At 41.9% G+C, this 24,564-nt stretch overlaps 1 protein-coding gene, 2 long non-coding RNA genes and 1 pseudogene across 5 annotated transcripts in view; 2 read left to right on the top strand and 2 right to left on the bottom strand.

Annotated features, from left to right (window-relative positions):
• The first annotated feature begins 6,377 nt into the window (after positions 1 to 6,377).
• LOC116279409 (large ribosomal subunit protein eL29 pseudogene) lies at positions 6,378 to 7,995 on the top strand (annotated as a pseudogene).
• Positions 6,459 to 10,114, bottom strand: LOC140685702 (uncharacterized). Its single transcript, XR_012059048.1, has 3 exons — positions 9,979 to 10,114; positions 7,434 to 7,528; positions 6,459 to 6,906 (listed from the first exon to the last, which is right to left on the bottom strand). It is a non-coding gene; the product is annotated as an uncharacterized lncRNA (long non-coding RNA).
• STON1 (stonin 1) overlaps positions 9,680 to 24,564 on the top strand; it is a 45,272-nt gene continuing 30,387 nt past the window's right edge. Inside the window, exon 1 of the mRNA XM_006211257.4 lies at positions 9,680 to 9,736. The gene's annotated coding sequence lies outside the window, so the exon portion shown is untranslated. The remainder of the gene's footprint in view (positions 9,737 to 24,564) is intronic.
• LOC140685872 (uncharacterized) lies at positions 11,756 to 22,824 on the bottom strand. Of its 3 annotated transcripts, XR_012059310.1 has the most exons (4): positions 22,317 to 22,388; positions 13,360 to 13,519; positions 12,844 to 12,947; positions 11,756 to 12,114 (listed from the first exon to the last, which is right to left on the bottom strand). It is a non-coding gene; the product is annotated as an uncharacterized lncRNA (long non-coding RNA). The 3 variants fall into 3 exon arrangements; XR_012059312.1 differs by lacking the exons at positions 13,360 to 13,519; positions 22,317 to 22,388 and adding an exon at positions 22,635 to 22,824; XR_012059311.1 differs by lacking the exon at positions 13,360 to 13,519 and having other exon boundaries at positions 22,317 to 22,396.

The raw sequence follows: 24,564 nt of genomic DNA, 5'->3' as shown, positions 1-24,564 counted from the left end.
GGCCAACTCCTCGGACCCTGCCCCGCATCCTCGGCTGACTGCTCAGGAGAGTCTGGTGGTTGTGCCCAGTCCTCACAGTAATGAAGGTGTTTGAATCCTGCCTCGGGGATCTCTGGGTGAGTCACCTTGGTCCCATCCTCTGGGCCCTTCGAGTCCCTAGCCCCTTTGCCCTTTCTGTTTTCTGTGCCCTGCTCATTTTAATTCTCCATCAACTGAACCAGCTGTTTCCATTGCAGCTGCATCTAAGCCCCCAAGCACTGAGAGGGAAACATCAAGTCACCATGCTGATTAGCTCCACTGTACACCTAGAGTTTCCAGCCCCCGCTAGACCCTCAGTGTTCTGTGATGCTGTAATCAGAGTTTCTAGTCCATTTCTCTTCTTCCTTTGGAGGGTTTGGGACAAAGGAGTGACATCGTCTGGCTGATGCTTTAATGGAATTGGCTGCTATGTTGAGAATAGATTGTAGGGGAGCAAGGGTGGAAGCAAGCAAGTTGGGATAGAGATGATGGTGGCAGAGGAAGTTGTGTAAAGTCTGTTTCTGGGTTTATTTTGAAGAGAGTGAATAGGATTTGCTGAAATCGCAGCACCTTCCCCCTTTACTTACGCCACTCATCTCTGCTTTGTTTTAATCCTAATACTTACCATACTCTAGCATACAGTGTGTTTTGCTTATTTATCTCATGTACTGCCTGTTTCTACTTCTAGAAGACGCAGTGCCAGGAAGGCAGATTTTTGGTCTGGTTTGTTCACTGTACCTAGAACATCGTCTAGCACTCAGTGAACACTGGTTGACGTGAATGTTGATTGGGCTGGATGTGGAATGTGAGAGAAAGAGGAGGGGTCAAAGGGGAGGCAAGGATTTTAACCTGAACAAACAGGACTGAGAGGGAGGACTGAGGGAGGAGCAGCTTGCTTCCACCTGATTGTAACTTAAGCCGAGCACCTGGGAATCACCTTGGGTTCCTCCTCACCTCACATGTTTCATTGGTTATCTTTTCTTTTTGAGTCTTTCTGCCTTTGCAGGATCCTTACTCAAAACCATGAATCAAGCCCTGGCTCCTTACTGTCTGGACGACCCGTCTTCCTGTACCCAGACCTCCTACGCCTTTTACCAGACCGTCTCTCTCCAGAGCCGTTTCCCTGGTGGAAAGCCTTCACGGTGGCCCCTCACTGACTGCTGGGCACAGTCTAGCTCTAGTGGGTACGTGTGGACACACAAGCTGACCATCACTCACTTTCTCCTTGTTCTCTTCCACGCGCCCAGCGTCCTCGCCCTCTGTCTTTATGAACACACTCAGACCTCTGGGTTAGGGAGAGTTACACTTCTCCTGAGAGCTGGGCCTGTTTTTTCCTTAGAGAAAATGTGAATCTTGGGATTGTGTCCCTCTTTGCTTTGGTGGCTGAGACTTGTATCTCCCATCAGCCATGAGCTGCCAGAGCTCTCAGACTGGTGGCCCCTTTCACCCTGCATGGTGTCTGGTTCCCACAGACCCGCAGGCAGTACTTGGAGACTGTCTGGCCGTTCTGTCAGGGTCAGTGCATCTGGGAGGGTTCCTCGGCCTGAGGGACAGGGCAGGACTGTAGAGGGTGCAGTTGGTTCCCTGGCAGAATTGTCCCTTTTCAACTTAACTGCTAAGATCTCTGCTCTGTTGGCAGAGTACCTTGCCCCGGCATATAATAACCACCATTTGTTAACCAGTTACTTAAGTCAGGCATGGAATGAGGCTTGCCATGACTTATTTCATTTAAACCTCCAATACCTATATCTCATTGGTGCTATCACTTCCCCCGTTTTAACAGACAGAAAACCAAGGCTCAGAGCAGCTAAGCAGTTTGTCCACAGTCACACAGCTGGTATGTGTGGATCAGGGGTCAGATCCAGGCTAGGCCGATTCCAGAGCCTAGGTCACTCACTACTGCAGTGCTGTAGTTCTGCTTTAAATTGGGGACATTCAGTTCTGTTCCTACAGGTGCTCTGTATTTGGAGGATCAGTAACTCCTGCACTCCATCCAGCTTTCCTTTTCCATGTCTTCATTATGTACCTCTACCCTTCTTTCAGCTTTCAGTTAGCTTCCTGGGCTAACGGCCCTGGTGCAGTGTTTGTCTTTGACATGCTTTTTTTTTTTTCCTCTGACCCCTATTTTTATTTACATATTCCCTGTTACACAAACCTTCCCAGCTACCAAATTCTGAATTTAATAAATGTATGCCATGACGCTACCCCTCCCTTATAATCCTCTTCCTGTATAAACTTTGTTGTTACTTCTTTTTTTTTTTGTAAAGGAATTTTCTAACATACACAAAACGAGAGACTAATATGAACTCTTATGTCCCCATCACATCTTATGAGCATTTTGTTAATCTTTTTTTATCTTTTTTACACTCTTTTTTTTTTTTCCTGGACTATTTTAAGGCAATTCCCAGACATTGGCTCATTTCACCTGTAAACCCTTCAGTTATGCATACCTGTGTAAAGATGGGGAGCACTACCTTCTGTATCTGTCTTACTCATTTCATCATTTGCTCAACAAGGACGTGTGGAGCGCCTGCTGAGTGGTCAGTGCTGATGAGACTGATGCGCAAAACAGGCGTGCTGGCTGCCTGCTAGTGAGACAACAAAGTGATCGCGTCCATGCGTAATTACAGATGGCCACAGGTCATCCAGCCTGCTCTGGGCTAGCCTCACACTGGGCAGTGAGGGATAATCTGTCAAGGCTGTAACATTTGTAATTAAGTGTCTGTATTTTTACGAAAGTTACAAACTTAGTTTGAGTCAAACTGTTCTAAAATACTTACTACAAAGAAAAAAACAAAACGAGGCAAACAAAAACAGCCTCCTGATCCTCCCCCTCGTATCACGCTCCCCAAAGAAAAGCACTTGCACTCACTATTTTGGTGTCTGTCCCCGTATTTCCAAATGGCACGCTACTTTTGCTTTTTCTGTTAGGCTTTATCAGTTGATGTCACAGTTGGAAGATGAGGATTTGTCTCTGTTTCATCTGCCTCCCTCTCCTCACCACTCACATACATATACATGCTTCCTGTTTTCCTGTCTTCTCTCAAGCTAGTTATACCAACATTTTGATTAGGTCGATATTCAGTATATTCCTTACTAAGATTATTTAAATGCTGTTGGTCGCCGAGTCACACGATGTAGCATGATTACTTTTCCTTTCTTGTACAACTCTTTATTTTTCCTGGAGTTAATAATTGGCTCTTTATTTACTTACCTATTTATTTATTTATCTGTGTTTTCTATGGTACTCATCATTTATTCCTAAATTCTCTCTCGGTATATAACTTCTGTCTCTGCTGTCAGATTCACTTGGGTGTTCAGCCAGATTTATCTCCATCAAGAAGTCTTTCCTACAAGTCCTTTGATCTGCTCCAGGCTATCCTGGCTGGTCTCTAGGCCAGCAATACTGCTGCTGTTTTGGGATCTCCCTTCCTCATTATTCTGGGCATCAAGCGGCTGCCACTCTTAAAATACCGTTTCACACTCCACAAGCCCTTCAGTGAGTGTCTTGTGCCTCTGCCTCCATTGCAGCGCCCCTCTCAAAGCATCGTCTGTTCTGACCAGACCTCTGGGGGCTTGGAAGGTGAAAAATGAGAGAGAAATCTCGGTCTGGGCACAAAGTAGGGACTCGGTTGGTTGAAATCCACGTTGGAGCAAAAGGAAAAAATAAGAAAAATGACTTTTAATTATCATGCATTGCTTCCTGAAGGAGATGGAATTTTCAGAACTTATTGAAATGACATTTCCGACTTTTTCTTGATTACATACTGCATGCTTATTGTTGAAAATTTGGAAAATGAGGGAAAGTTTCAAGAGCACACATCTCCTTCTATGGAGATTCAGCTATTAATATTTTGTTTATTCCTGTTTTTTCATGCATTATAAGTTTTTAATAAGAATTGGGATTATGTTATAAGAAACTCCAAATGAGAAAAAAACTCTTAAATAGGAAGTGATGGGGCGGGAGGTAGGTTAGCTGGCTGCACAACTCTAGGGGGCATTGTTCACATTCTGTTCTATAGCAGGCCTGGGAGAAGGGATAAGATGCTCCACGCACAGCTTGAGAAATAGTGATAAAATAGCATGTGTCTTGTCAGATCACTTTTAAACACCCCCCCCCGTTATGTTATTATAAGCAATACTGCTCACTTTTCAAAGCTGATAAAATTGGCTTTCCCACTGTTTTTGGTAAGAAACTAACTCTATCAGTTATGCTAACAGATACTTTTTAGCAACATGACCACTTCCAAGTTCATTATCCATTAAAACAAAAACTCAGCTGCACTATTTCCAAACAAAAATGTGAGAAAAAAATAAGTAAAATGAGGAACCAATTAGCTAAGAAAGTCATCAAACAAGTTGGAGGGAAAGGCTATCTCCAGATGACTACGAATGAAAGCTTTCTTCATAATAAAAATCGTCAGACAGAAAAATGTACAGTTTAGAGTTTTGTTTTATGCAGCATTGACCCTGAAAGTTGTTCCCAGCTCTTAAAAGTCTTCAAACTAACTCTATAACTTTAACATATGAAGATAGCAACTTGGTTGATGATGGCTAAGAAACCATCTGGCAGAGCCACACTGACAAGGAATAGTCTGTTCTGGGATAGAAGAGGAAGCTGGAAGCTTCTGTTCTTGGCTAAGGGCCATGTCCTCAGATACCATGGTGGTAAGTGGAAAGCTTGTCAGTAAGTGTTGCCTGTGACTTACATTTTTAAGCAGTTTGGTAATTAGCTCCAAATTAGGAAATTATCTGGCAGTCAGAGCATTAGAGCAGGAAAACCCATTACAGTTCTTCCAAATCTTTGAAAGAAAAGGTTATAGAGCAGAATTAGAGTAACTGTTTTCATAAGGAGAGGATTAGAATTGACTCCTGGGTAGAAACATGCTGGAATCTGTTGTCTGGTTTGTGGATGTAGGGGCCTCAAAAGGTACCTCCCCCACTTAGAACCTTTGTGGTGTGTTTAATGATCTCTGAACTCAGCCCCACTATTCCCTAAACACTAGTGGGATGGCTGAGTGGTGACACCCCAGAGGTCCAAGAATAGAAACAACGCAGTTCAGTTAACTAACAAAAACAAAATGTCGCTCACGTCTTGCTCAGATGCTGAAGAATACGCTCCCTCTCTTCCACTTTCCTGCATTTCCTTAGGGCACCTCTTCTGTTATGTTAAATTGTCAACACATCCCATCTGGTCATTTTGCTGTATGCTGTCTCTCTGAACAACTACAGATGCTGTGAGGCAGGAACCATGCCTTACACTTACTTCCCCACAGTGCCTAGCAGGATGTCTTGTACATAGTAGGTGTTCAATTGATGCTAACTGGATACGTTTTAGGGAGCAGGCCAAGGGACTGTATCACTAGCTCAAGCCACACCTAAGAGTGTCCCATCTCCAAGACAAAGGATAGCCAATCAGAGTTGATTAAGTGATCATCTCCCTAAATTACCATTGATTTCAGTTAGCATTCTCAGTGAAGATGTGGGCTTTTTATTTATCTTTGGAAATTTCTTTCCACAAGTATTCAAGTTTCCTCATAGATAAAGTTGTTTAAAAACAGTGTGTTCTTCAAATATCAGTCCAGAATGCATCATGTGCCTAAAATGGTGATTTTTTTTTCCTGTTTCATTTTCACTGTTGTTGAAGCTATCACTGTTCAATACCTTTTTGGAGTACGATTTTTCCACAAGCTTTTACTCTGTCTTGAATGAACGTTGCAATATAAATAGAGACTTACTGTTTTCAAGTTTTTAGGGAGGAATGTTCTTATCAAGCATTTAGGGCTAAGCTTGTTCTAGATCTGAAGTCCTCACTTTCCAACCAAATCCCCTTTCAAATCAGGCATTTCCACAAGCTGGTTTGAATTTATATTAACAGATCCTGACAGCTTCAACTGATTTGAGTTTTGAGGAATTCTGAGTTAATATACTGGATCATATTTACAGAGAATTTGGGGGCCCCTTGTTAAACAGAATTCTAAATGGTTTCCTTAAAAAGGCTGCCAGGAAAGGGAAACGTGCTAATGACAAGAAGAGTGATGTGGTCTGAGGGTCTCCTTACTGTAGAGCTAGGAAAAGAACAGGATCTGGAGTAACATGAGGTCACAGGCACAGCCAGCCTTGAACAGCTGTGGTGGCCTAGCTATTGAGGCCAGGCTGAGCTGTTTACCAACAGATTTTGATACAAAGGGATACTGCCAGAAAGGGTCCTTTGGAAATATGTGGAGGAGTTACAAGAAATAAATCTGCATTCATGAAAGTGGCAACCTTTGGGGCCATGCTGAGTCACACAGAAGAGGAGGGGCTGTCTCTTGCAAAAGATAAATGGTTTTCAACCAACTGATTTGGTCTTTAGAAAATTATGGGCCTATTTGCTTTGCAGAAGTGTCAAAGTTTCCAAAACAATTATTTCTTTCACTAGGTGGACTGCCTACTAATCAAGGCCATACTGCTTAGTCTAAGATGATGGAATTAAAGAAGGTATGCTCAGGACTCATTTAAATGCATCGACAGTTGCTGGTTTGTCCAGTGTGGTGGGGTTTCCTGTTTGAGTCCTTTCTCCAATTGTTACTTGTGGCATTTTCTGAGATGGGCTAGACACGGGATACAGGAGTTTCAGTCTGGGGCTTCAGCCAGAATGCCTGGGGTCAAAGCCCCTCTTTTCTTCCCTTCCTCTGCCTCTCTCTTTCTTTGTCCTTTTTGCTCTGCACTTTTCTCAGCTCCTTACCAGAAGGCTGACTCTGATGCAGTACCTGTCTGATTCCACAGAAGAGTCTCTGAAAAGTTACCATTCGGTTGACGTTCTGTTCTCCAGGCTCCCTCTTGCTCTTCCTCAACTCTTGAGGGATGGTCGTGGGAGGAAATAGGGAAGTGAGGAGGACCTGATGCCTTTTTCTGGTTGTTTAGGATGTCTTAAGCATAAACACAATTAGAAATTTTATCTGAAGCTAAAAGTATCCTAAATAGATCCCAGCTGTGTGACTTAAGGCATTCCCATGCCCTCTGAATGTTTCCCTCCTTCCTCAAAGCCCTCAGCACAGGTTCTAACCATTGGCTGGCAGTTGACTGGTTATCTTTTCCATTTCACCAAGGAACACCAAGGTCAAAAGTAAGACTACACCTAAAAGAGCATTGAAGAGACAATCACACTGCGGTGCAAACAGAAGGACGTGTTCAATCAGAATTCCTTCATTTCCTTTCCACCACCAGGCATTGTCCTTCATGGTGAGATGTTCACTAGGGCCTCCTAACTCCTCTCCTTGAGCTCAAGCCCCCTCTTCCCAGATAGTCCATCTGAAAGATGGACTTTTCAGACCATTAAATCGGTATTCCTAAATCGCCATTTTGAGTCCAAAACGGTTTACTGGGTACCTATTGTATGCTAGGCTTTGGGAATACAACAGTGAACAGGATACCACTTGCATCAAAATATTCCTTTGCTTGATTCGGGATCTCCCAGCTCCGGTGCAGACATGGCCAAGTCGAAGAACCACACCACACACAACCAGTCCTGAAAGTGGCACAGAAATGGCATTAAAAAACCCTGATCACAACGATACGAACCTCTTAAGGGGGTGGACCCCATGTTCCTGAGGAACACGCGTTTTGCCAAGAAGCACAGCAAGAAGGGCCTGAAGAAGATGCAGGCCAACAACGCCAAGGCCATGAGTGCACGTGCTGAGACTGTCAAGGCTCTTGGAAAGCCCAAGGAGGTCAAGCCCAAGATCCCAAAGAGGAACAGCCGCAAGCTGAGTCAGCTTGCCTACACTGCTCACCCCAGGCTCAGAAAATGTGCTCATGCCCACATTGCCAAGGGTCTCAGGCTCTGTCGGCCAAAGGCCAAGGACAAGGCTTAGACCAAGGCCACAGCTTCAGCTGCAGCTCCGGCTCTGGCTCCCAAAGGTACACAGGCCCCCAACAAAGGCTCCAGAGTAGAGGCTTTCATCTACTGATGTGAGGATAGAAGGACTGGTGTGACCTCTGGGCTGCTGTCTGCATGGGGCTCATGTCTACCTGTGCTGTTTGTACAAATAAACCTGAGGCAGGAAAAAAAATATTCCTTTGCTTAAAAACTTTATGGATTTCCCATTTTCTGCTTTATGTCCAGTCCCACCTTCTCATCCAAACATTTCCCACCTGCCCTAAGCCTTTCAGTCCTGCCAGCCTCCAAAGCACCATGTCCTAGGGCCTGGAATGCCCTTTTTTCTCCTCTCTGAGTCTGTTCAAATCCTCACAAGCCTCCCATCCTGGGGTTAGGTGTCCCTCCAGGGTAAAGGGCACTAGTGGATCTTCTTTTATTTTGATTGCTAGTGGGGCAGCCTCATTTGTGGAAGAGGCTCAGATGTCAAGTGACTTGCCCAGAATCACCTGCTAGGAGGTGATGGAGTAGGGACTAGAAGCCACCCTTTAAGCTCTTCTTGAAGGACAACTCCCCTTGTCTTCTGCATTCTGCCTCATCCACACAGCCTGGCCCTTCACTAGTCTGTCTCCTCCTCTTTAGTATTGATGGGCCTTGAAGGTGGGATTCCATCTTTACCTTTCATCTTACCCTGGCACCAGGGCTGGCCCCACCTTCAGGGAAAAGAGGAGCCACTTGACAGAGGCTTCAAAAATAATTCTTAGCCCAGATATGGAAGCAACCCAAGTGTCCATCAGCAGATGAATGGATAAATAAGATGTGGTGTATATATATACACACATCTATAAGGGAGTATTACTCAGCCATAAAAGAATGAACTGCTACCATTTGCAGCAACGTGGATGGACCTAGAGAATTTTATGCATGGTGAAATGTTACACAGAAAAAGACAAATGCTGTATGATATCACTTATAAGTGGAACCTAAAAAACAATACAAATGAATGTATGTAGCAAAACAGAAACAGACTCAACAGAAAACAAACTAGTGGTTACCAGAGGGAAGAGGGGAGGGGCAAATTAAGGGTGTTGGATTAAGAAATACAAACTACTGTGCGTGAAATAGATAAGCAACAAGGATATATTGAATAGAACAGGGAATTACAGCCATTATTTTGTAAAAACTTTTAGTGGGGGTATAATCTGTGAAAAATACCGAATCACTATACAGTACACCTGAAACTAATATAATACTGTAAATCAACTATACTTAAGTTTTTAAAAAACGTCAAAAAAGTTCTTTAGTTCTCCTATCGGATCTCAAGAGAAAAGAAAACCCAAAAGCTCAGTAAAGCAAGGTGGAAAACACCACAGGTCTCATCCCTGCCCCGCCCCCATCATCCCACCACGCAGCGATGATAGCAATCCTAGGGGGTGCAGGGTGGCTTCAGATCTGTCAAAGGCCCCAGCCGTCTACTTCAAGGGGCCTCCAAACGTAACTCATACCTGCCCCTGCCGCGCCCCACTTTTGGGGAACGGAGCACCTTCTCCCCGACTTGGGGGCTGGAGACTCAGGTGCAGGAAGATAACGGAGGGAAGAGATGGAGAATCAGACACCAGAAAAAGTTTTGGGGATCCACGGCGGGAAAGAAGTGGGGATCCGGCAGAGGACGGAGCAGGGGGTGGGGCAGGGACGCAAGAGCCTCCGCGGAGTGGCTACCCCCTCCCCGCCCCTTCACTCCGGGTCGCTCTGGGCCCTCCCTCTCCTCCCCCTTCTCCCCCTCCTCCTCCCACACCTCCTCCTGCTCCTCCTCCGGGGTGGATGGCGGCGGTCTGAGTCGGAGCCCCGGCCGCGCTGCCCGTGAGTGACCAGCCCCAGGGGACTGACGGGGAGGCATGGGGAGCCCCCTCTCCGGAGTGGGTTGCCCGGGTTTGCTGGGAAACTGCGGGTGGCGGAGGCGCCGGCGCCGCGGGACGCAGGCAGCGCCCGGGCTGGCTGGGCGCCGGGCGCGCGGTGCCCCTTCCCCTCCCCTTCACCACCTTCGCTACCCTCAGGGCGCAGCGCCCGCGCCGGGTGGGCCCCACCGGGCTTCCCCTCCGTACCTCAGCTCTGGGGCTGCTGCTGTGACCTGGGTCCCGCTCTCAAGAGAAGGAAAATTCAAGCAGCAAAGTGAAGAATCTAGACTCAGTTCCGAGGGCCGGGGCTGGGGGCTCGTCCAAATCCACGCGGTCCGGGCGGGCCTCCCGGACCCGGGTCACCAGCCCCAGTCCTCCATCCCTCTCTCGGGGGCTCAGCATCCCCCCACCCCCACACTCTCACTTTCCTTCTTTGGCTCCTGTTACTCGTGCTGCTACTTCCCCTTCCCCGCCTTTCCCTGGGAGGCTCCTGTCCCACAGGCTGGTATCTCCAGCCTGGGGCCCGCTCCAGCCCTAGAGGGCGATGACCCAGGCCGAGGAGCCACAGCCACAGGGGCCTTCACACCTGCCCACACATTTCCTGCAGGAGTGACTTTCACTGGGATTTGGTGTTGGGTCCCCTGGACCCGCAAGTCCTACTTTGTGTACCCAAGGGGAAATTAAAATACATTCCTCCTTGGGATTTTACTATTTCTCTTGGGCGTCTTTTTGTTTTGTTTTGTTTTTAAACCTCTCTGACTATGCTTTCTTCAAATAATAATGATACTTCATTTAATTAGCCTTTCTAATTCTGAAAGAAACAGGAAAAATAATAAAGAAGAAGAATGCTTGCTAAAAATACTGTGCAGAACCCCATCTTTGGAAAGTAAAGACTTCACTCCATACTTAACTGTGTTAGTGGGAGATGAGAGTTCAGTGTAGCTTATTTTCAGGCTGTCCTAAACAGACTATTGCAGCCTCCCCCGGGCTAGAAGTTTTAATTTGCCCGACATAAACTGCAGTGTTTGTTGGCATTCCCAGCCTGGCATACATAGTCCCTGCATTTCTCTCCTCTCCAGCCCTTTCCCAGCTCCCCCACTTTCTAATAAACAGGAGTTGTGAAAAGAAGGCAATAGAAGAGTGGAAAATGAGCAGGACCACAAAGAAAAAACAGCCTCACTTAATTTTAATCCTGAGGCTGTTGCTTCAACTGGATGCTGATTGGGTGGAGGAATGTTTAGTTCATTTGTGTGGTTTTTATGTCTGTTCTTGTTAGGGTTGAATCAGTGTTTCCGTGACAGGCTTAGTTCTCTGGGTGCTTAGAAGGAGCTTGTTAATTCTCAGATGAGTCTGGACAGATCAAGCCTGGAATCTGGAGTTCTTTGGGTTTTTTTTTGTTTTTTTCGTTTTGTTTGTTTTGTTTGTTTTTTTTAGGGATTGATCTGGGTTGATATTGCAAACCTCTCTGCCCACTCACTCAGAACTGGAGTGGAGGGAGAGGGGGCAGCCTGAGCTGGGGTTTGCTTCCACGTGACTGAGAAAGAAAAAGCTTTCCTAAGGAGTGAGCTGTATGAACAAGATTGTAGGGAGTGTTGACTGTTACTGTTTTTAGGGAGAATGCACTTCTCAGAAACTTCAGACATTCCCATTTCTATACAAACAATAAATGTAGTTACAACAAATGTCTTAGACCAGGTTCTGAACAACCCATCAAAACAAGTTAAGGTATTGAACTATTTGGAAGTAAAGATTTTTTTAAAAATGAATTTCATTGGAAAGAAACTCCTTTATTTTAAAAAGGATGTAATTCATTTTTCTCTGCTGATTGAGTTTGGCTGTTCCCCATTAGTATAAATTAGTAAAGTTTTACTGTGGTCTCGAAATGTCATTGGTAAGGAAGTGTTGTGACTTCCATTCAAAAAGAAAGCCCTTCGAAGTTTTGAACTTGTTTGGACCTGGTGCTTAGAAAAACAATGCACTCAGATAAAAATCTTCAGCCTCTTCCTTTTCCTGAGAATTTTTAATAGTGTACTTAATGCCCCAGAAAATAACCTTATGCTGTTTGGAGAGAAATGGCCTTTCTGCGTTGTTCAGCTTTTGTATCCCCTTGTGGAATCTTGTTAAACAGGGAGGTTTGCCATCAGTCACGAAGGTTTGCTGTACAGTCCCAGATAGGCTGCTCTCGGTGCTGGGGATGTAGTGAAGGCTAGCAACGTGTCCCTGATTGAAGGAGCCCGTGGTCTGGATGGTGAGATGAAGGCTGCCTCCCCAGTTAGCCAATAGAAAGCAGCCAGCTATCATCTGGACAGGTCATGTGAGTTGGAAATACACAAGATGTGGGACCTGCAGAGTAGGAAGGAGAGCTGAGGTCATTAAGAAGTAAAATAACCTAAAGGAGTATGATGTGGCCTTTTAAAATCATGTTGTACAAAATACCAAATTGTGTAGACATGCTTAGGGTAGGGATGTTAAATTTTAAAAGCAAGCTATGAAATAGAAAGCACTGAATCTCACTCTTTGAAAATATACCCCTAAAATACTGGAATTATATGCATGGAAATGGATGGTGGGATTATAGGTACTTCTGATTTTCTTTGTGCTTGCCTGTGTTTCTCAACTTTTTAACAATAGTAATAGCTAACATTTATTGAGTATGAAGCACATACATATTTCATTTTAAAACTCTTTGAGGTAAGTACTACTATTCTCATGATTTAAGATTCAGAAACTAAAATCAGAGGGGAAACTTGCCAAGGTTGAATAACCACTATGCTAGAATTAAATCTTGAATTTGGGTCAGTGGCCAAAGTCTACACATCTCAATCACTGCTGTCTACCATCTCCCTGCGTGTGTATTATTATTATTATTATTATTATTTTTTTTTTTTAGTTTTATTTTAAGGAAAAATAGAAAAGGAACAGAAAGTAATTTGTGCTTTAGTAAGAACTTCAGTAAGAATCAGTTTTGATTAATTATAAAATGCCTCTGTCTCCCACCTCTTCCATCTCCCACTGTCACTTCTCTTTGGAAGTCCTTGGAAATTGCTCCAGACTTAGTCAGAGGTAGCTCACCTTCCCTTGGGAGCCAGCTGTACCAATGAGAAATGTCCAGAATTCCTTAGAGGCTTCCCAGCCAGCCTGAAGTTCCAGGAACCCCATGGGATTCTGCAGCAATCCTGGTAGAAAGCAGAGTTTTTAAAGATTGGCAAATTATGTCTTTAGAGCTGTACCAATGTGGGCTTTCATTGTTCTTGGCCTTGTCAGAGGAGTGAGATGGGCAGGAAGACCCAGGGAAAGCTGCCAGGCTCCCACTTACCTATGTGTTATATGGAATGTCAGGATGGATAGGTCAAGGATTTACCATGGAACAGGAGAGAAAAAGAAAAGCTTATTGCTTCTCTATGCTTATTACTGTGACAATACAATAATAAATTATTTTTTTGGAAGCCCGGCTATGTGGGTGATCCCATGCACTGGCAAGGTGAACTGGTTTAGTGGAGGTGGAAATATTCTGGGGATAGCTCTGGGAAAGAAGCCCACATGCTGTACCACCATGTCCCCTCACAGGCAACCAGGTCCAGAAGTCACCTTATCCATCCTCTTCCTGGAAAGTACGCAAAGATCTGCAGAAAGATGGGCTTGTCTAATGAAACACCTGGTCATTCAAATAACATGCCTTAAGAAGGAGGCTTTAGCTCATCTGTTCTTCAAGGAAGAGATTTCTGGAAGGCTGATGCTTCTAAATCACCTTGTTGAAAAAAATTTGTCAGAGTCAAGGACCTCTTTCACAAGCAAATTATCATACTTGGACCAAAGTCCTACTTCTTGTATCCATTTAACCATATGAGGAATGTCTTTGTGGTCTCAGTGCCAGGAATAGTACTCATGAGCAACTTGTCTGTTTTGTCTCATGGTTGCTGTGAATCCTTTAATTGACATTTCCCTTCTTATTTGGCCAAAAGGAAGCACTGAACCAACTTAGTGGTTCTAAGCGTACGCATGAGACTTTATGGCCTATACTTCTAGCATACGCATAAGACTTTATGGCCTATACTTTGAATAACTAATAACTTTATTATACACCTTCTGTTTCTTACGTATACTTTCCTTAGTCCCACCTTTCTCACCTACTTTATATTATTTTATTTATTCAATGCATTTTGGAGGCTGCTGCTTCTGACACCCCACTCCTTCCTTCCGAGTTCATTTCTCTTCATGTCAGTGTCTGTTTAGAAGTTCTTTCATACAGGTCTTTGGTAAACTTTAAAATATTTGTATTCCTGAAATTGCCTTTATTTTGCTCTTACAAATGAGAGTTTGAATGAGTGTGGAATTCTGGACTGACAATTATTTTCCCTCAGTACTTGGAACATATTACATCATTGTCTTCTTGTGTCTGCTGCTTCTCCTAAGAATACCAAGTAACCTTGGGCAAGTTTCCTAATTTCTCTTAGTCTCCTTGTCTGTACAAAAGATAAAAGTATCCACTTCAAGGATAATGTATGCAAAATGTCCAAATAGTGCCTGCTGTATATGGAAGCACACAATAATATTTAGCCATTACAATTACTTTTATATTTTTTCAGAATTTCTTGGCTTTCTTGGCTTTCATATAAATATTAGTTTGTCTAGTTGCACACATGCAAAAAATCATGTTGGGATTTTTAATGAAATTTTGTTCAATTTATATGCTAGAGAACTAACACCTTTACAAAGGTATCAGATCTTCCCATCTCCTTTTATTCAGGTGAAAGATGACTGGTGATTTCCCTTATAAATGTTTTACACAACTTTGTGATTTTTATTTTCTAAACGTTTTGTTGATATTATAAATGATATCTTATTTTCTTACTATATTTTGAAATTGCTTATTTGCTGGCCCATAGAAACTTTCCTGATTTTTGAATTTTGACTTTGTACGTGGCATCCTAGTTGACTTCTCTTGTTAGTTCTGAGTCTCTGTGTAGATTTTCTTGAATTTTCTAGGTAGACAATCACAAAACAGTAATATTTTGTCGTTTCTTTTTAATTCCTTATGACCTGTATCTTTTTCTTATTTTAATGCATTACCCTCCAGTAAAATATTTAATAGTAACAGTGACAGCGAGCATCTTTGTCTTCTTACTGTCTTTAATGAGTTATGTTAAAGTTTCTCCATTAAGCATGAAGTTTGCTTAAGGTTTCAGTAGTTATTCTTTATTAAATTAGGGACTTGCCTTCTATTAATGTTTTTTAACAACTTAAACATTTTATCATGACTGAGTGTTGATTTTATGTAATGCTTTAATATCTTTATGTAAATTATATGAGGTGATATAATTTTCTTAATATTATAGTATGATAAATAATATGAGTATATTCAATTATGTGGAGATGTACTTGCATATGTATACACATATATGTTCTTTTATCCTATGGACTGTATCATTTGCTAGTATTTTATTTAGGGTTTTTGCAAATGTTCATAGGTGGAACAGTTAGTCTATAATTTTCTTTTTTAAAAAATGTTCTTATATTGTTTGGTATCAAGTTTATATTAGCTAGCTCCATGAAATAAATTGGTCAACTTTTCCTCTTTCATATATACTTTTCTTAAGCAGATTCTGAGAGGTAGACTATCTGTTTATTTTTTTTAATTAAAAAAAATTTTTTAATGGTAAATTTATCAAGGATTTAATGAACAAATAATATTGTACGGTACACAAACTATTTCAGAAAACAGGTATGAGAACATTCCCCACTGATCTTTTGGAGTCCAACCTAATACACCAAAATTTGGCAAGGACCTTAAAAGAAAAGAAAAATAGAATTCCAGTATCCATCATGAATGCTGATACGAAAATGCTTAAAATATCATCAGTCATATTTGTTGATACATTTTAAAAATCATAATGAAGTAGAATGCATTCCAGGAATGCAAGCTTGCTTCAACATTAAAAAATCAATCAATGTAATTCAACATCTTAGGGTAATGAAAGAGATAGAGAAAATACACTTTTTTTTTTAAACTCTCATCAAACTACTCATGAAATGGAACTCCCTGAACTTGCTAAAGGGTACCTACAAAAAAACCTATAACTAATATGATAATTGATGGTGAAAGACTGAATGCTTTCCCCTAAGATCAGAAACATTGCACCAGTTCACCATATTTAATATTGTAGAGACTGTTCCTTTAAAAGTTTGATAAAGTTCATTGTAAAATCATCTGAACTGCTTAGCCAGGGTACGTGTGTCAAGTTTTTGACAATTCCATTTCATTAATGATTATTGATGAATTTAGGTTTTTCTATTTATTTTTGATTCAGTTTTGATAATTTGTTTTAATGATCCATTTCGTGTTTCTCAAATTTATTAGCATAAACTTATTCATAACTTTCTTATGTGGTTTTTATAAATATTGACTATATCTTAAGATACATACATTCCCTTTTTCATTCTTACTATTGTTTATTTGTGCCATCTCTTTTTAAAAATTAATATAGATGTCTACCTAGTCTTACGAAATAACTAGCTTCCTTCTTATCTATACTTTCTGTTTCTTATTTCTTTTTTTCCGTTTTATTTGTATTATTTCTTCTTTCCATTTCTAGCGACTTGAGTTGACTCCTAGCTCATTTATTTTTTGTTTTTCAGTAAATGCATCTTAAAGCTGTAGAGTTAGCTCTGCTTACTTTAGCAACATCACACAAGTTTTGATATGTGTACTGTCATTACCACTTGACTAAATTTTTTGTACTTCATTTCTTTTTTAACCCGTGGATTATTTAATTTTCCATTTTCAACTTTCTAAAAAACTTTTTAAAAACTTTGTTTAAATTATTGTTGATTTCTAATTTAGTTGCATTATGAAAGAACAGCATGGTCTGTATAATAACAATCCTTTCCAATTACATAAACATTTTTCCAAGTATTTCATGTGTGCTTTAAAAGAAAAATATACTCCCTGCTTGATGGATGCAACATTCTATATCAGTCTAATAGGTCAAACTTATTACCTGTGTTTTTCAAATTTCTCATGTTTTTCCTGATTTTTTAATTTTGCCTGCTGAGTTCTCTTCAGTTTCTGAGAAAGGAATGTTAAAATCTTCCACTCTGTGAATTTGTCAATTTCTCACTGTAATCCATCAGTGTTGGTGCAAGTTCATGATTGTTATTTCTCCTGGGTGAACTTATTTTGTTATGTACTGTCCTTTTATTTCTATTAATGCTTTTGTCCTGAATTCTATTTTATCTGATATTAATGTTGCCATACGTACTTCCTCTTAGTTACTGTTTTTTGTGTCTTTGTATATCCTTTTATATTAAATGCTCTGTATAATTTTAACTGTGAATCTTAGAAACAGTTTTTATATATAGCTTCATTTTCTTTTTCATTATATTCTGAAAATCTGTGTTTTTAATAATAGAGTCTAAACATTTGCATTTTTTGTAATTTATATACATTTGACCTCTTTCTGCCATCTTAAGTTTTTGTGTTTCCTATTTACTATTTTTTGTTGTTTCTTTTATTCTTCTTTTCATAGTTTTCTGTAGATTGGTCAAGCTTTGTATATTCCTACTTTTTTTCCATCAACTGTTTTGAAAAACAAATTCTTTTTGTATTTTTAGTAGTTATCCTTAAATTTTTAACATGTGCATTTATTTAACAAAATCTAAAGTTAATCAGTTTCTCTGTTTTCTTCTCAACAATGCGGTAGCCTTCGATGGCTTTAAATCTAGTCTGCCCTCTTCCCATCTTCCTGCTTATTGTGGTGTAGTGGTTTAGTCCCACATTGTGTATAGTCCTCTCCCCACCCTGCCTTTAATCATTAATGTTGTTATTTCTACTTTTTTTTTTTTTTACTGTCAAAATTTAACTTGACCAATTTCTTGTCTTCACATTGCCTCTTGCTTACAATTCCTTACTTCTGTGTCCATTTTCTTCATACTGATAATTTTTTCAGTGAAGTTCTGGAGTGGCAGTACTCTTAATCTTGTGGATATTTTTGGTTTTGTTTGTTTTGAAACTGTCTTAATTCATGTCACTCTTGAAAAGATAATTTATCAAAGTATAAAATTCTAAGCAGATATTTTTCCCTCAGCATTTTGTAAGATATTATTACATTATCTTTTTGTCTCAAATGTTCCTTATGAGGAATCTCTTTTCAGTTTGTCATTCTTTTATAGGTAATCTGTTTTCTGTCTTGGAGACTTTCAGTCTCAGGTTTCTGTCTTTCATGTTGTGTCTTTTCATTAGAACGTATCCAGGTACAGTCTGTTTTATAATATTCGACTTGGAATTCAGTGTGCTTGTTAATCTGAAGACTCTCTGTTTTCATATCTAAAGGTTTCTCAGTTTTCTCTACAAATCTATTTTAAAGTAATTATTGAGCACTTACCGTGTATCGAGAATGTTCCTAGGTGCTAGAGATACAGGAATGAATGTTAAGAGACAAAAGCCCCTACCCTGATGTTGAGTCCCTCATGCTGTCTCTTCTCTCCTTTTGGAAAACCCATTAGGCAAATGTTAAACCTTCTCATTTTATCATGTAAGTCTTCCGCGTTTGAGGTTTCTCTTCCTTACTACATGACCCTTGAACAGCGGAAATTTAGGGGTATTGATCCTCTGCGCAATTGAAAATTTGCGTATAACATACAGTTGGCCCTTCATATGTGCAGTTCCTTCGTATGTGTGGTTCCTCCAAATCTGTGGTTCCACATCCCTGTAATCAACCAACTGAGGCCTATGTGGTACCCTTGAAAAAAATCTACATATAAGTGGACCCTCGCACTTCAACTCCATATTGTTCAAAGGTCAGCTGTATATAACTCTTTATCTCTGAACTATATTCTGAGTGATTTTGTCAGTTCTGTTTTCCAGGTTATTCATTTTTCTTCAACTGAATTTAGTCTACTGTTCAACCCATCCATTGTTTTTTTTAATTTAATGTCTATATATTTTTATTTCTAGGCTTTCTATTTGGTGCTTGATATCTGCCTGTTTTTTAAAAAATATTACCTCGGTCTTATAATTTCTAATCCTTTTTCTCTCTTTCAATATTTTAAAGATATTTTTAGATTGTTTGTTATTTCTGCTTTTGAATTTTTTTTAATGACGATTCATTTCCTCTTGTCTTACATCTTTGCCAAGAGTTGTTTTCCGTAGAAATCCTGTCTACCTAAGACTGTTAGTATATCCTTGTAAAGTGATTTCACATTTGCTTCTGCTTGTTCTCTCTGGGTTTCACCCATTCCAAACGAGCCGTTTGGTTAATGTCTTGGCATATATGCCCTGTACAACCTGAAAGTATGCACTTAAACGTTGTTCCCACACTGTGGTGCAAGCCTGGATTTCAGATTTTTTTAGGTCACTCATTTTTTTCTCTTGGCCCAAGCAGATGACAGGCTTTCTTGCCCTTTCCTCTGATGGGCTAATGGTGTCCCTCTAGAACTGTTTCACTTTATTACCTCCACTTTTATGTAAATGCTTCACTAACAGCCCCCAGTGTAAGATGGCCATCACCTGGACTCCCTTCGCTGCAGGCATTAGAGTCTGAGCCCCCGGGGATTCAGGCCTCTTTCTGGTCTGGATTGTTCCATGAGCCCCTTGGCATCAGCTCCCACTGATGACCTACTTTGGCTTCTCTCTTTATTTCTGGTATCTAGAGATTTCTGCTTTATTTATGTTTATATATTAATATTTTTGTTGTTAGAGTTTTGTTCATATTTTGAAGTGTTTAGATTGGAAGGGTGTAGTTTTTTGTGTCAACCCAACCTATCATACTGACTGAAGTTTTAAGCTAGGGATTTTAAAGTTTATTTTATTTTGCTGTATGTAAAGTAGAATACAAGTAAGTCAGTGCCTCTACGTTAGTCCCTGGATGCTGCTGAATGAACACAACAGAGGAGAGGCCCTAACAGTACCAGGTGCTAACTCTGCACATCAGGGGACAACCTTGGTGTGGTGTCTTGCTCAGTATCTGGTCATACGTTCTCAGTCCACAAGAGATCTGAATTTCCCAAACACTGTTCCTATCCCCAAATGTGGGTCTTTATATTCTTTATAGTAGATGAAAACCTTCTCGTGGCAAACCAGCATCCTAACTCTTATCTGTGTTGAGAGGAAAAGCCTCTGTGGAGAACTTCCTGTGCCCTTAGGTCGTGGAGATGATGTTCTGTCTCCGTTGGCATGTGTGTTTACTTGTGTCTCTAACAGCGCAGACAGGTTTACGTTGAACAATTGATTCTTTGCTTGTGGCTGACAGCAGCTCTGGGAGTGCTGATCGAGATGAGCAGAGCCTGTTTATAATATTTAAAGATATCTATACAGACATACCTTTCCCATGCCCACCCCCTACATCCTATTTTTTTAAGGAAACCAAACCTGCAGTCATCCTTGGCCTTCTCTGGCCCTCATGTCAGTCCTATGTGATAATGGAAAAGAAATGGACTTAGGAGTCAAGCAGATCTGGGTTTGAATATAAGCTTTGCCACTAACTTAGGTGTGTGACTTAGTTTGTTTAGGCTGCTATAACAAAACACTGGGTGGCTCCTAAACAACAGAAAGTTACATCTTGCAGTTCTGGAGACTGGAAGTCCAAATCAGAGTGCCAGCATGGTTCTGGTGAGGACGCTCTTCTGGGTTGCAGACAGCCAGCTTCTGTCTGCGTGATCACGTGGTAGAAAGGGTGAGCTAGCTCTCTGAGCCTTCTTTTATAGGAATCCCCATCATGAGGGCTCCACCTTCGTGACCTAATCACCTCCTGAGGGCCCCACCTTGGAGCTTGGGGTTTCAACACATGAATTTTGGGGAGACAAAAACATTCAGACCATGGCAGTGGCTTTGGGCAAGTTACTTAACATCTCTGAGGCTAAGCTTCCTTTTCTATAAAACAGTGATAATAAAACCTACCTCAAAATGTTTTCCTGAAGATTGAGATAAAAGGAAATACTATGGGCCAAGTGCTTGGCATATGTTAACGCTCACAAATGTTAGTCTCCTCCCACCATCTCCTTTCCTCTGCGCTGTTTCTTCTGAACCAAGATTGTGCTGCAGAGGTTCTATCCAGAGAGATCTCTGGGGAGAGGCCACGGAACATCTCCTAATATGTTTTCTTTTTGTCTTTCTGTTTTTCTTTGTTTTTTTTTTTTGGAGGGGGGGATTAGGTTTATTGATTTATTTTTTAATGGAGGTACTGGGGATTGAACCCAGGGCCTCGTGCATGCTAAGCATGTGCTCTACCACTGAGCTATACCCTCCCCCTTCAATATGTTTTCTTGGTCATCAGTTTAGATTTCTCTTGGATGAATTTCTGCCATTTTGTTTTTGCATCTGTACCACCTCTTAATAGCAACCCCCCCCTCACCTACAGATCGACCTTTCTATAGAATAATTATGTCACTTAAGAGCCATGCCCCTCTTAACCAGAAATCTCTCTTTGCTTTCTTTGATGGTGCGCCTGTTCTTTAAGGAGATGAAAACCGTCTGTTTCATTACTGAATATAACGTTTTAAATGCAGAGATCACAGAGAGTGTACATAAGGAGTGAAAAACAGAACTACTTCTGGGACTAGTTTTTCCCAAGAGAGATCATGAAGGCCCTTGGCCACTGAGGGGCAGGTGGGGGTAGGGAATTGACAGAGAAGAGGCAGCCAGAGTGGATAGAAAAACTGAAGGTGTTTCTTAAGGATTTCACAAGACCTAAAATCTCCCTGTTTTATAATAATCATTTATCCGGGCCCCGTGGAGTCTGTACTTGACCCAGAGCTTTTTTGCAAGTGTCTAATCAGAGATAATAATAGCTGTGACTGTCCTGAAGTGAAGGAAAAGAGCATCAAGAAAACAGAACATAATTGAAATTATGGATATGCTTCCATATAAATATCCGTGGCTTAGAGCACAAAAATAACTTTTCCATTGCAGATCTAAGCCAAGAGTTCTCATGGAAGCAGCATTGAGAATCTAATTTAAAACAGCCACAGCCCAGAAGTTGAGAGTCCTGGCTGACACATTGGCCTCTGTTCATTTCTTTGAACCCCCCCCCCCCAGCTTGTGGTAACTCATAATCAGGACCAATTTGGAGGCCCTGGAAGATAGGTAATTGATCTTACAAACCTTGCTTTTGTTGGCCTCAATTTAGAGTTAATACAAACATAGAGAAATATTTTAATCCCTCATCTTTACAACTGAGAACTTCCCAGTGCAGCTCCAGACCTGTTACTAGTTTGTGGCTTGAAGCAGAACCCCGTAAATTTTGTGAAAATCCCCAGTGCCTCTGCTAGTCGTGGCTTCAGTGGAAGGTGCCTAATTGCGGGTCATTCTAAATAACATACTTGTGGTCGGGTGTTCTTGATTTTCGGAAAAATTATTTTGGAAAAAAAAATAGTGACCAGGCTTTCCTAGGAACTGGGTGATAATGTCAGAATCCTCCAATTCCAAGAAGGCTCACTCAGACTTGCCTAGATGAACATTTTTCCTCCATAAGGAAGAAAATTATTTTAGGGTTTCCACCTCATTCGTCTTAGACTCTAAACTCCCAGTTGAGAATAGCTCTGTACCGCACCTGATGGGGTTTACCAGCTTTAAACAGCCCCCTGCGTGTGGAGGTCGGCCTCATCGCCACCCACACGTTCCCCTCTGCGCCGGCTGTTGCTACTTAACCGCTCGCACGTGCCCGTCCGCACGCGCACACAGGCTCTCCCCAGCCCCGGGTGGGAACGGGGCTGCGAACTCCGCCCAAGTGGCCTGCTTGTTGGTGGTCTGACCAGAGGGGACTCCTTTCCGATTCTCACAAGGGCTCCGCCAACTGCACTCTGCATACAAACTCTCACCGGAGGATGTCACCGCCTGAGACAGATGCTTGTTTTTTTAAATTGGTTACCTAGTCTGTCCGTGCTCTTCTCCCTCTGCTGCTGTGCAGAACTGGTTCCTTTAACTCTTGGAACTTTTCTGTTTGTCTTGCTTCTCACTGTTGCCTTGCTCCGACCTGACTTATTCATGCACTGGGGGCCCTGACCTTACTTTGTTTCGGGCTTGTCCATCCCCACCCGCTTTTGATATATGTGGCTCATGCAGGCAGCCACCACTTACAGAGCAGCTGCTCTGCCTGAGGCCCCTACACATCACAACTGGTGCTGATGCTGTAGCTGACATCACCTTCTGGTGCCACCACGTCACTGTGGAGAATTGTGAAGAATTTTGAAGGTGATGTGGTTCTGCAAAGCTTTGGGGAAATTGCCCCAGGCCACGAGAGATGTACATGAAAAACAATCTCTTCTCTCCTTGTATTTCTGCCTTTAAAACTACGTGCATGTAGGCAGATCCATCAGGTCAACTCTCGTTTCTTTCCTGGGTTCCTGCCATAGCTTACTATCTGGTTTCCCTGCCTCTGGCCTCACTACCATCCAGTCCATCCTCTACTGTAAGAACTTTATTTCTAAAATTCTTATCTGCTCCTATTTACGCTCTCTCTAAATTCTTTCACTGAATCCTATTGCCTTTAGGATAAAATTACATTCCTTAGCACGATGCAGAAGGGCTTCTGTACCTTACCCACCCGTCTGCCTCTCTTAGTGTATCACCCATGTTAACTCCTGGCTTCAGCCATGCCCACCTACCTGCAGAATCAGATTCTCTCCTGCCTCCCTGTCTTTGCACCCACACCCAGCTCTCTCCACTCTGTCCTGCCTGATCAATTCTTGTCAGCCTTCAGAATGCAGCTCAGAAGTCTGCTCTTCCTAAGGCTTTTTCAAACCATCAGGATCAGCAGCTTTAGTCCTCCTCGCACAATTATGGACACTACTACCATCACTGGCACCAATCTTAATTAACCATCTGGCTTAATTAAGTACCACAATACCCTGCACTGGGCTTTATTACATTGATATAACATTTGAGAATTGTCCCTGCTACATGGACACTGCCCTAGGGTAAGGGACTATGACTGTTTTTCACTTGTGCCACTGCACAGTTTAGTGTTAAGGGTGTTATCATGTTGTTGAGTGAATGTGAGCATGCGTGAAAGAATGAACTAATTCTGCATGTGCGTGCACACCAAGGTGTAGATCCCTATGGAAGCTTACTCCAAATCTTACTGGGGTATTTACAAAGCACATAGTATGTGCTTGTGAATGTCTTTTGAGTCAAAGAAAGAATGAACTCACATACACACACACTACTGAAGATTTACTCCAAAATGTTCTGAGAGCCACAATGGAGCCTCACTTCCTCTCAACTGCAGTAGAAAGAATGTGGGCCTGGAAAACCAAAGATTAGAGTTCATGTTCATCTTCTTGGCCATGTTAACCTGAGTGGACGACTTACCTCGTTGGACCTCTGTTTCCTCATCTGTCACATGAAGTGTTAGAAAAGATATTTAATGCCTATTGAACATTCTAGATTCAGTCTTTATCAGAAGGGTTAAAGTCAAACACCCAGCTGCTTTTCATTAAGTGCCATGAATTTAGGACTCACATTTCTTGACTTCATCATGGATCACGTTCATGACGAGCCCTGGGCACTGGGCAGAGCAACAAAACTGAGACCACGAAATGGGCCAGAGTTTACTCAAACTATGGCCAAAGGCCAAGGCCAAGTTGTAAAGCAAACACAGAGCTAGGGGTCCTGGCCAGGATGGGATGCCCTGAGTAAGGCAGGGGCAGTCGTCAGCATCTGATGGCAGTCTGAGGTCAAAGCTGGCCAGAGATAACCAGGAAAGAAGCACAGAAAGGGGCTGGTGTGTTTTCAGGGGCATCCTGAAAATGTGCCCCTCTCAGGAGAGTCTATGAGAAGACCTAGCACAAGTCATCAAG

Source organism: Vicugna pacos, chromosome 15 (assembly GCF_048564905.1).
Source record: "Vicugna pacos chromosome 15, VicPac4, whole genome shotgun sequence".
Lineage (NCBI taxonomy): Eukaryota > Metazoa > Chordata > Mammalia > Artiodactyla > Camelidae > Vicugna > Vicugna pacos.
The sequence above is the reverse complement of the archived record's forward strand: the minus strand, read 5'-3'. Positions and strand labels throughout refer to the sequence as shown.